The sequence below is a fragment of the Pelobates fuscus genome, chromosome 9 (genome assembly GCF_036172605.1).
Source record: "Pelobates fuscus isolate aPelFus1 chromosome 9, aPelFus1.pri, whole genome shotgun sequence".
NCBI classification, from domain to species: Eukaryota; Metazoa; Chordata; class Amphibia; order Anura; family Pelobatidae; genus Pelobates; species Pelobates fuscus.
In genome coordinates, this window is record NC_086325.1 from 150,766,771 (window position 1) to 150,779,736 (window position 12,966).

At 40.6% G+C, this 12,966-nt stretch overlaps 1 protein-coding gene across 4 annotated transcripts in view; it reads left to right on the top strand.

Annotated features, from left to right (window-relative positions):
• Window positions 1–2,560: 2,560 nt before the first annotated feature.
• Window positions 2,561–12,966, top strand: part of NLGN3 (neuroligin 3) — a 105,039-nt gene continuing 94,633 nt past the window's right edge. For all 4 annotated transcript variants that reach the window (XM_063432768.1, XM_063432770.1, XM_063432771.1 and 1 more), the window contains exon 1: window positions 2,561–2,651. The gene's annotated coding sequence lies outside the window, so the exon portion shown is untranslated. The remainder of the gene's footprint in view (window positions 2,652–12,966) is intronic.

Consider the following 12,966-nt stretch of genomic DNA (forward strand, 5'->3'; position numbering starts at 1 on the left):
TCAAGATCAGAGCTGGACTATATTGAAGCAAGGTATAGTTTATCCCAACTACAGGGTACCAGATCTTCCACCCCCCATAATAGATAATTATAAAAACAAGGTCTGAGCAGAACTAGATTGAAGCAAAACATAATTTATCCAAGCTACCAGATCTTCACCCCCTCCCCCCCCTCCCCCAACAAACCCCCCCCCCCCCCCCCCACAAAAAACCAAGTTCAGGGCAGGTCATTTCCCTATTTTATATGATTGTTAATGTATGTTTTATTGCACATTTAGATCCCGAAGAAGTCCAGCAAATGGGTGAATTGTATAGGACCGCACTATTATACATTTTTATCTGTATTAATAAATTGGAGTTTTTGAATACCAATCCTGAGTCCTACTTATTGTTGCTTGTGTGGAGACCGGAGCCAGGAGTGAAGGTGAAACTGGATAGCCCCCCAGACATTTAAGGGATATACTTACATTCTGTGAGTGATTTTTTTTATCAGCACAATTTTTATTATTTTATACTTTATTACACTATGTCAGTATTATTTTTGTAGATCCACACCTGCATCCCCTACATATTTTGTATTTAAGAATAATTTATCCCAAATGCAGGGCACGTGACACCCATGTTCCTCAAACACCCCAGTGACCTCAGGAATGTATATTAACAGTAAAATGATCCCTGACTGAGAAATACAAGGTCAGGGCAGGATATATTTAAGCAAATAATAATTTGTCCCAGATACAGGGTACAAGCTTTTCATCCCCCCCAAAACAAGGCCAGGGCAGGACTATATTGAAGCAGAGCATCATTTATCCCAGATACTGGGTACCAGATCTTCATCATCCTTGGCTGAGTAATACAAGGTTAGGGCAGGACTATATTGAAGCAGAGCATCATTTACCCCTGACACTGGATACCAGATCTCCCCCATCCCTGGCTGAGTAATACAAGGTCAAGGCAGGACTATATTGAAGCAGAGCATCATTTACCCGTGACACTGGGTACCAGATCTCCCCCATCCCTGGCTGAGTAATACAAGGTCAGGGCAGGACTATATTGAAGCAGAGCATCATTTATCCCAGATACTGGGTACCAGATCTCCCCCATCCCTGGCTGAGTAATACAAGGTCAGGGCAGGACTATATTGAAACAGAGCATCATTTATCCCAGATACTGGGTACCAGATCTCCCCCATCCCTAGCTGAGTAATAGAAGGTCAGGGCAGGACTATATTGAAGCAGAGCATCATTTATCCCAGATACTGGGTACCAGATCTCCCCCATCCCTGGCTGAGTAATACAAGGTCAGGGCAGGACTATATTGAAGCAGAGTATCATCTATCCGAGATACTGGGTACCAGATCTCCCCCATCCCTGGCTGAGTAATACAAGGTCAGGGCAGTACTGTAATGAAGCAGAGCATCATCTATCCCAGATACTGGGTACCAGATCTCCCCTATCCCTGGCTGAGTAATACAAGGTCAGGGCAGGACTATATTGAAGCAGAGTATCATCTATCCCAGATACTGGGTACCAGATCTCCCCCATCCCTGGCTGAGTAATACAATGTCAGGGAAGGACTATATTGAAGCAGAGCATCATTTATCCCAGATACTGGGTACCAGATCTCCCTCATCCCTGGCTGAGTAATACAAGGTCAGGGCAGGACTATATTGAAGCAGAGCATCATTTACCCCAGATACTGGGTACCAGATCTCCATCATCCCTGGCTGAGTAATACAAGGTCAGGGCAGGACTATATTGAAGCAGAGCATCATTTATCCCAGATACTGGGTACCAGATCTCCCCCATGCCTGGCTGAGTAATACAAGGTCAGGGCAGCACTATATTGAAGCAGAGCATCATTTATCCCAGATACTGGGTACCAGATCTCCCCCATCCCTGGCTGAGTAATACAAGGTCAGGGCAGCACTATATTGAAGCAGAGCATCATGTACCCCAGATACTGGGTACCAGATCTCCCCCATCCTTGGCTGAATAATGCAAGGTCAGGGCAGCACTATATTGAAGCAGAGCATAATTTATCCCAGATACTGGGTACCAGATCTCCCCCTTTCTGGCTGAGTAATACAAGGTCAGGGCAGCACTATATTGAAGCAGAGCATCATTTATCCCAGATACTGGGTACCAGATCTCCCCCACCCCTGGCTGAGTAATACAAGGTCAGGGCAGGACTATATTGAAGCAGAGCATCATTTATCCCAGATACTGGGTACCAGATCTCCCCCATCCTTGGCTAAGTAATACAAGGTCAGCCTGGGCTCAGCCTCTCCCTATCTCTAACATGGGGGTACATGGTAACACCCAGCTCCAGCAGGTCTGCCCACCATCACTAGGCCCCACTAGGATACCATGAGCCTCAGCCATCAGGAGGCTGGCAGGCGCTTTGCACACTAACACACTAACACACACACACACACAGTTAGCCCAGCTAGCCCCACCTCCGTGCGCGCTCCCTCCCTCTCGCTCTCTCTCTCCATCCCCGCCCGCGTGCACCGTGCGCGCTCCCCACATCTCCCCCCCCCCGTCCCCGCGCGCGCTCCCGGAGCTGATGCTGCTGCTGCTGCGGGAGAAGAAGAGGGCAAACCGGAGGGAGGCCACCGGGCCGGACACACCCGGAACGGACACACAGCGGGGTGAGACACCGAGCATCCATCCCCCCAGCCGCCCACAGCCCCCCACCCACCGTCCATGTCACCCACATGTACCTAGCTCTGTGTGATAGCCCATATTATATTATATTGATATCATGATGGGAGGCAGAATGGGTCTAACTTACCCCCCCATGCCCTCCATACCCCCAATGCCCCCCATCCATGGTCTGTCAGTGTGTCTCGGTGCTGTACTGCACTGTCTGTATGGATATAGCGCAGATTGCATCACCCCAGCCTGTGTTTATATCACGATATAATGTCATAATTATACAGGCACTGTGTTTATATCACAATATAATGTCATTATTATACAGGAACTGTGTTTATATCACGATATAATGTAATTATTATACAGGCACTGTGTTTATATCACAATATAATGTCATTATTATACGGGGACTGTGTTTATATCACAATATAATGTCATTATTATACAGGGACTGTGTTTATATCACAATATAATGTCATGTATATAGCTCACATTAACCAGCCAGGATCTAACAAACCCCCCCATCACCTCCTACACCAGCACTGCTCACACACACAGGGCTATTAATACATTAATTGTGGGGTTTAAACATCTGTACACACAGTTATATCCACTGTTACCTGTATGTTTATGGGGATGTGCACTCAACCAGGTACTCTCAGGATTACATAATGTGTATAATAACCCATATAGGCAAGACATCCAAATATATGAGCTCTTAATTGGAATTGGAAAATAGAATTCTGTGTATCCTATCTATCTATCTATCTAGATAGATATGTATGTATGATCATTCAGCCTCTTTCTCGCTCATATAATGTGTTCTTGTGTGTACATAGAATATTTTTTAGCAGGTGCATTTGAGAAGTAGGAAAAAAATGATTTGATGAATGTATTCTTTAACTTGTGTGCCCATCTGTACCCATTTAGTCCCAGATATGCCCACAGTCCTTAATAGACCCGTGCCACCATTTTTCTTAACGGATAGCTGTGTGTTTCTCAGTCATTTGCATATTCTTTAATTTCCTTCCTCTGCTGGAAGGGTATTCCCTAAATCTATCACCTTTTTCACATCCCTTTCAGTGAAGTGTTACTTCATCTCATTTCTCCCGTCACCCATCATTTGGCCTCATCATTTACTTCTCAGGATATACGCTCCCCTCCTGTGCTTTTGATGGATCTATTTTCTGTCTCTTATCTGCCATTTATGTTAAGTACATATGTTGAAATATGCATGTTTTTGGGCCCAGCCCTGTGAATAGTTATCAAATGACCCGTTTGTTTGCGGTTTCAGTCGGCTAATGCGAGTACTAGGAGATAAACTCTACAGATACCCTTTCAGTTGAGGGTCCATGTTCAGATGATGTAATTATAGGTACCTTAGTCTCTACTCTCAAAAGGCTCCTTTTGAAATAGGCTACATGGAGGCAAAGTCAGTCTAAAATCTTTCTCAATTTAGCGACGTAATAAAGAGTGAGTTGTCTTGAATTGAGCTTTGCATTATTCACAACAAAATAGCCAAATAAAAAAAAAAAAAAACTAAGTTAGAATTTTTTGGCCAACATTATTCAGCTCTCTTTCACTCACTGTTTAGTGAACAAATCCCTTCAAAGTATACATCCTTACATCAGCATACGCCTGTATTTCTGAAACTTTTTGGTTTGACATTTAATCTTTGTACCTCTTGAGACAATCCCCCCCCCCACCCCCCATCCCAGTTTATTCTTGAAGTGCGTGTGCGTCGTGGTGTGTAAACCTAAAATCAACAAGTACGCCATCCCCTCAAATTGCAATACTTTAAGTACAAAACGGTACTCTGCTTATAAAACCAATCTCATTAATATCCTGTGTAATGTCTACCCAGAGCTAGTCTGCCCTTTTATTGAGGGACACATGGGAAGCTGCATCCATTTTAATGTATCTTTGCAGTTTGTTCGTTTTCATTAGAGTGTAGTAACTGAATTATATGTATGTCTTGCAAACCTCCTTGAATGCCTGATATTCTGTAGACATTATTCTGTAGACAAGTGCTGCTTACTGTAGAATAATGGAAATATTGTGAATCAGGTTCTTTTATATATTTTTTTCCGCCGAAAAATATATTTATTTTTTTTCTTTACATTTCCATTTGGTTTGTTAGTTGGTTAACAGACTAATGCACGTGAGCCATGGTGTGTTGGTGTACTTACAATCACTTTGTAAGATGGGGTCATTTGTAAAGGCCTTGCAATTAAGGTTTTTCCATCTACCTTATGTCAACCCAGAATGAAGACGCTTTTTTGCTCCTAGGTATATTTCTGTTGGTGTGTAAAGTTTATTAGCATTTTATCTAATTAGATTGACTCCTAAGTATATCCATCTGCCGCCTCAGTTCAATAAACATTTGGCAAAGTGTACCCCAGGTGCTTTTCGTGAATGGAGGTTAATGAATTCACTTGAGCAAAGTACCGTACTTTGTTTTGGGAATATGAGCTTACCATCCAATCTATCTATTATATACTAGTTACTGGTTACATTATTCCAGGTTATTATGTTGCCCTTACTTACACATACTTGATGGCTTTGTGGAGGGGTCATTTAAAGTACCTCCAGGTTAAGGTTGCTTATTGATTTTGTTTTGTTTTTTAAATTATGTCTGTAACATGACAAAAAATACATAAAACACGAACGAAACTTGGAACAACCTTTAATCGTGTCTCTGCTATTTCAGTTAGTTTTATGAGACTATCCTGAATTATCGATGTCTCCAAAGTGTGTTATTAAAATGAATATTTAGGTTAATTGTCTCTCAAGAGACTCATAGTTATATGCTTACCAAAGTTTTGGGACAACTCACTCTAATCTCCCAAAAGTTTGTGCTAAGAGGCAATATCTTGTTTTATTCCACAGAGTCCGTTGGTCGACATGAGAATTTGTAGATTATGAATGTTGTCATTTTTTTTTTTGTCCCGTTTTGAGTATTTTGGGGGAAGTTTCCACACTAAATATTTTTTTCAATTCTTCTAAAGGTCAGAGAGGTGGGATCTTCGAATATTGTCTCTCCTAGCAGTATTTTAAATGGAAGGACACTTTTACGGCTTGTACCCTATTAAAATAATGTAATATACTGGAACAGATAATTAATAAATCATTTCATGATGGAAGTAAATTAAAAACAAAATGGAATTTGAGAGGTGCGGCTGGCCTCTTTTTTTTTTTTTTAGAAATTACTGCTTTAGGTTTTCCAACACTGTTTGTTTTGTAGTTTATGGGTGGCCAAGCTTTCTAAAATCACTCATTAAAGTACATTTATCTCTCGCACGGTTTATCTATATGCTTTCTCTTGTTACTGTCCTTGGAACACAGAAGCAGAGCTTGTTCTGCGTACATCCTATATAAATCTAAAGGCAGCTTACCCTCTTAAGGACACAGCTTCAGAAGTAAAAAGCCAGCGTGACTGAATATTTCCGTCATATGTCCTTAAGGGGTTACCCTAAAAAATGTATTTCCCATCTCATGATTTAAGGCTTACCCAGTTCCATGCTGCACATCAAGCACAGGCCCAAAGCAAATCCCTTTAAAATTGCTTAAAGACTTCACTGGGCATTATTTCAAGATGTTATGGTTTAATTGCTCTTAATGTCGGTGTGTGCCGGTCCGGACACACACATACTAAAGGCAATCATAGGAAGAAGTCCTTTTAAAGTGTCTGCGTAGCGCACCTTTTATTCTGTCATATCATATATATGTACCGGTAATATAAACTGGTCTGGCTACCCTGTCAGCACATAGATTATTAGAGATCAGATGATCAATAAACTGTAAATGCCGATTGGGATTGATTATACAAAGCACCACAAATTTAATAAATGTAAACTCTCTTAATTATATGCTAATTTTATTACAATGTATATCAGAGAATATAAATGAGATTTTAAAGTGATGTGGACAAGGGTGTTTTTTTATAGTTTTTTTTTTCCATCTCCATGTTTATTCTCATGGGCGAGTTGACCGCTCGGGTTCAGATGAGATGGACCAGCGACTTGCCTGGGAGAGAGGGACAATGACTGCGTTGGACTTCTGCCAAGCTGATCTGTTTGGGGTTGGATGAATGTCATGAGTACATGAGGCACACAAAATGACATCACCATGTATAAGCTTGACTTAGCTGTGTTTGATAGTAATTTATATAATGCACATATACAAGTGCCTTCTATATATCTTACATGCAGCTAGGCTCTCAGAGTATGTTATTCATCTCTCTAAAAGTATCCATTTCTATAATTGATTTCTTGCCTTCTAATTTTGCATTTTGTATTCATTTCTTTTTGTCAGCCTGTCGGTATGTGATGCATACATATCTGTTAATTTGGGTAGCCTTACAATTCTATAAGTGTCTTTTCCTACAGAACTCGTTGAGGCTGTTCTGGAGGCTAAAGTTGGAGTTTATAAATCAAAGGGACACTGTAGGGACACTGTAGGCACTATAGCAATTTAAAATAATAGAATTGGTTATAGTGCCTGGAGTCCCCTGGCATGGACTGTCCTTTCATTCAATTTGAAACCATTTTTGAGCTGTTTAACACTGAATTAGGGTCCCTGGCTTCCAATTGCCCAGCCCTTACTGGAGGTGTGGCTAAAACAGAGATTACACACTTCCTGGTTATAAGCTGAGAGCAGTCATCTGACACTTTCAGCCATTCACAGCTGCCCATTACTGCTTAGGCAAATGTGTCCTCATTTGTCCAAGCAGCAAAGAGGGGGTGGATTGCTGGAGACTCTTGTTTAGCATTAAAACATTAAAATACTCAAGGGGACTCCATGCACTATAACCATTTCAATAAGATGAAGCAGGTATGGTGCCTACAGTGTCGCTTTAATAGATACATGTTTGTTGAGAAAACTGAATTCTTCTTTGCAAGGATTTAGCATGATTCTGGTTACATTCTAGAATGGAATCTGGACCTGTTTGTAAAACCAGCTTGAGATGATGTAATATGGTACATTATCCTGCAGGTAGTATGCGTTTTAAAATGTTAGACTTTAGCTATAATGGGAATCATGAGGTTAGCAACAATTTTATACACAGTTTGGCTCATTTGTTATTGCACAGTCTAACACGTGTCATATATGTCACATCAGCACCATCAAAGCTTGTAGACAGGATGAATTTGTGTCTTTTATTCCTAATTCCTGACCGTACCACTTGCCTGCTGCATGAGATATTGGGAAATAAGTTACCCAAGGCAACATTTTACCTGTATTCAAGCAGTTGTGGTGGGTGATCACTTGTCCTCTAACGGCCCTTTTTCCTGTCCTTATAAAATTTTTTTTTTTAAAGTATTCTTGTGCTACTTATGTATCCCATCCTCTTCAAGATCACTGTTTTGCGTGTTGCTCGTTATAAGATGGCTTGAATAAGTCTGGCAATTTCTTTATGATCTATCTTATTAACAAAGTGATTTGTTAAAAGAAACGATGCACTGTGGTGTGTTAAAATCCTAACTATTCTGGGACGCTTGAACCACCAGATTTGTCACTAACTAACCTGCCATAGACCGCTTCCCCATTCTGATATTTGGTTGAACAACAAAGCCTCTTGACTGTGTCTGCAGGCTTTATTTATTGACTTGCAGCCACACGATTCACTGTTTGTCTGTTTGCATTAACTAGCAGGTAATAAAGTGGCCACTGAGTGTGTTTCATTAGTAAACTGGATATTGTGTGCATGAATACGATAAACCAGCAATATAGAAATATTTGCAGCATTGAGGTGACAGCCTATGTATTTATTTGCATATATTAAAAGAGATTTATATAAATACGGAATATTAGGAATGTGCAGTGACATTTTAAGGATGATCTCTCTATGCTCTATACTTAGCTAATATCGGAGTCTCAAATACTGACGCAGCTATGTATATATTATGTTGTGTATACTGCCATTTATACAGCTTATCCTGTGTTTGATATAATTGTTTTAATATATTTTTCTATCAGTGTAATAAAATATAATCTGTTCAGAAAAGAAGTGGAAAGTCTGCTGGTGCTTTAACATCTTAGCTGTTGGTGATCATTACCTTGGCTCAAGAAGGGGGCACGCATGAGCCTTTTCTATAGAGCCTGGGCACAGCTCTATATTGTGTGACTGATTATTCCCTATTGAATCATATATTACATTATAGTATTTTCTACTTACGTTTTGTTTTTGTCATGTAGATGTATTTAACCAGTGTCCTGTTAAAGTAATTTAAAAGTCTTGATATTCAGTACCTCTAAGTTGAAGTATAATTATATATATACCGTGTTTCCCCGAAAATAAGACCTACCCCGAAAATAAGCCCTAGATGAATTTTCGGGGTGGGCTGCAATATAAGCCCTACCCCGAAAATAAGACCTAGGCATTTTACCTTTGCGGCCCGGCGGGACTTCCTTCTTCTATGAGGAGGAGGGGGAGGAGCGTTGCGGGCCGCGGCATGCGCAGCGTGATGACGACGTGCGCAGCGTGATGACGACGTGCGCAGCGCCGTCAGTCTGCCTTCACGGATCTTCAGCGGAAGGATCCATTCCGGGCGGTGAGGCACCCAGTGGTCGGACTCTTTGAACTGTGAGTATATACCGGTATTTTATGTCTGAGACTTAATTAAAGGGGGGGGGGGTGACTTAATTAAAGGGGGGGTGAATTAATTAAAGGGGGGGTGAATTAATTAAAGGGGGGGTGGATTAATTAGAGGGGGGTGGATTAATTAAAGGGGTGGTGGATTAATTAAAGGGGTGGTGGATTAATTAGAGGGGGGTGGATTAATTAGAGGGGGTGGATTAATTAGAGGGGGTGGATTAATTAAAGAGGGGGTGGATTAATTAAAGGGGTGGTGGATTAATTAGAGGGGGGTGGATTAATTAGAGGGGGTGGATTTATTAAAGGGGGTGGATTAATTAGACGGGTGGATTAATTAGAGGGGTGGATTAATTAGAGGGGGGTGGATTTATTAAAGGGGGTGGATTAATTAGAGGGGTGGATTAATTAGAGGGGGTGGATTTATTAAAGGAGGGGTGGATTAATTAGAGGGGGTGGATTTATTAAAGGAGGGGTGGATTAATTAGAGGGGGTGGATTAATTAGAGGGGGGTGGATTTATTAAAGGGGGGGTGGATTTATTAAAGGGGGGTGGATTAATTAGAGGGGGTGGATTTATTAAAGGAGGGGTGGATTTATTAAAGGAGGGGTGGATTAATTAAAGGGGGTGTGGATTAATTAAAGGGGGGGTTCAATGTACATACCGGTACCGTAAATAAATAAGCCCTACCCTGAAAATAAGCCCCAGTGGGTTTTTTGTGACTAAAATTAATATAAGACCCGGTCTTATTTTCGGAGAAACACGGTATATATAAAATGATGGTTTAAACTTGCACTTTGCTCACTATATTGTTTAATTTAATTATTCTTATGTTGGGTGATTGAGAACACAGCACACACCAGACCCCCCCCCCCACACGCACACACACACACATGCATACAGCCAGCACACACACACACACACAACATACAACCATCACACACACAACATACAGCCAGCACACACCAGACAAACACACACGCACACACACACACAACAAACACCCAACACACACACACACACACACACACAACATACAGCCATCACACACACAACATACAGCCAGCACACACCAGACAAACACACACACACATCATGTGAAGCGCTTCAGAGTAGGTTTTTTGCCTTCTTTTGAATCAACAGCAAAAACATATGTGAGCAAGGCTGAACTTGATGGACGCAAGTCTCTTTTCAGCTATGAAACTATGTCACTATGTAATAACATACATCCAGCACACACCAGACAGACACGCACACACATACATAGAGCCACAACGCATCCCACACTATGGGGGACGACAGAGAACAAGACACTAAACGCAATTTTTTTGCAAATTAAATCCAAATGAAAAAAAAGCCTGTTGTGACTATAGCTGTGTCGGAAAATATTTCTAGATCAGTTTTTGGCCTTGTTTATTTTTCTTTCAGAATTAATATGGGAAAATTATGAGTTTGATGAATAACCTTTACAATTTCCAGGTCAATGCAGGGTCCCCAAACTTTCTAATTTTACATTTTGTGTCAGGACTCGTAGATTGGGCTAACACTTTAGTCCCTCTGGTGTTTAATGATTCTATTCCATAATGTAATTTAACGTTCTGCTCATTCCACAGGGCACCCCTGGAATGGCCTCTGTTCAGATATCACTAAGTCTGGAGTCCCTTCTTTTTCATTAGTGACATAAAATCTGTCTGTCTTTAAGCAGAACTCATTGGTGGACTGTGTCAAATAGGGACACAGTTGGCATATCTAAGGTGGAAGGGAACTTTCTCTTTAGGTATATCTGAGGTTGGGGCTGAACAGCAAGTGCCCGTGGAACCCAGGTAAGTGTCAAACTATTCTAACAAGTGCACTTTGGGGGTTATGGTGCTTAGTCTGCCCCTTTCAAGTAATACATTTTATGCTGGGCGATGGCTTTTTGTAAGTCAGATTGAGTTGATACAAATTGTTGTCCTTTAAAGGGTTGTATGATCATCTAACAGGCACATTATAATCTCTGTTCGGAAGCAAAATTCTGTGCTAAACAGGTGTTTTAAAAAAATAATGCATGTATTCTATCATATGAGCAGAAACATACAATCAAATGTTATCTCCCTAAAAATGCTCAAAAGACTCAGAGCCCAACCCTGCACACATACACAATAATTAAAACAGCTTAACACACATGATGGGCACAGGCAACTATTGTGTATTGTTGCAGAATACGTGCTAATCCAGGTGCTAATTTATGTAAAGACTTGGTGTTGATAAGCATTAAGCCTTTTGTGCTTCTGACTGAATGATCTTCCATCTTCAGATTGCATTTTCGCTAATTGGTGATTGTTGTGGCACTACTCCCACTTTATACGTTGCAAAGCCTTAAATAAATTTCATTGCGTACTCTTGGTGTAATTCTCCACAAATTGTCTGTGTGTGTCGCTAAGAAACGCCAAGTGCAGAGTCCTGAGTCTCGGAACAATTACGTAGAATATCACTGACAGTCACAAATTGTCGAGAGCAGAAAGTATAATTTACACTGTTCCACAAGTAGAAAAGTGAAAGTTGTTATTTGCTAGATAGATTAATTGATTAGTGTGGGTTAGTAACTTGTTCCTCTCTGACTAGTAGTTTTTTTTCCCCAGACTAGTAAACCATTGTAACATTTAAAGTCCCATGGAGTGTACCGGGTGTACCAATGCAATAATGGAAGTTACAGATTGTCTGGGAGAGACATATTCTACTTAAATTGACACTATAGTCACCAAAACAACTTAGCTTAATTCAGCAGTTTTGGTGTATAGATCCTGCCCCTGCAGTCTCAGTGCTCAATTCGTCCTAGGCACACCTCCCTGCATGTGACTTAAAGAGCCTTCATAAACACTTCCTGTAAAGAGTCATCTACTGTTTACACTTCCTTTGTTGCAAATTATTATCTCTTGCTCTGTTAATAGTTCGCTAGACCCGGCAGGAGCCTCCTGTGTGTAATTAAAGTTAAATTTACAGAGCAGGAGATAAAAACTTTTAAAGTAAATTACATCTAATTGAAAATAAAACCATTTTGTTTTCATGCAGGTTGTGTTAGTCACAGCTAGAGGAAGTGTTACTAGGGCTGCATAAACAGAACCAAAAGTGATTTAACTTCTACATGGTAGAGAACTGAGCAGTGAAACTTCACAGGCACGATAAATACACAAAAATTGGTTAATTAAGCTTAAGTTGTTTTGGTGACTATAGTGTCCCTTTAATAGTAGTAGCATTGTGGTACTTAGATGAAGTCATGCCAACTGAGTTCTGCCTCTTAGCATTAGGTTTCTTCTGGTCCTTTCAGAACACACGTGGTAAACTCCTGCCGTGTATGGAGCAAACCTTTCCCCTATACTGATGTCCTATGTTGAGTGCAACATTAACCCCACCTGCACGTACAGGCTATGGCAGCAAATGTATTGGCCTTCACTGAAAGTTGTGTGTGTTTATATGTGCTTGAGATTGAATGGCATTGAGTGTTTGTATGTTTCTTTTGTTTATCTGTTACATATATATATTAAACACTCCTACATATAATTTAAGGGCAGCTTTAGGTTTCAGTAGGTGTGTGTGTAGGTAGATTAATTGATAGGCACACATAGTAAGGTCTTTATGTGTTAGACATGTGCATTATTTTTCGGGCGAATCTAAAAATTAACGAAAATTTCAGTTGTCATTAGTTTAGTTCAAAAATGAATATCGGTTGATAA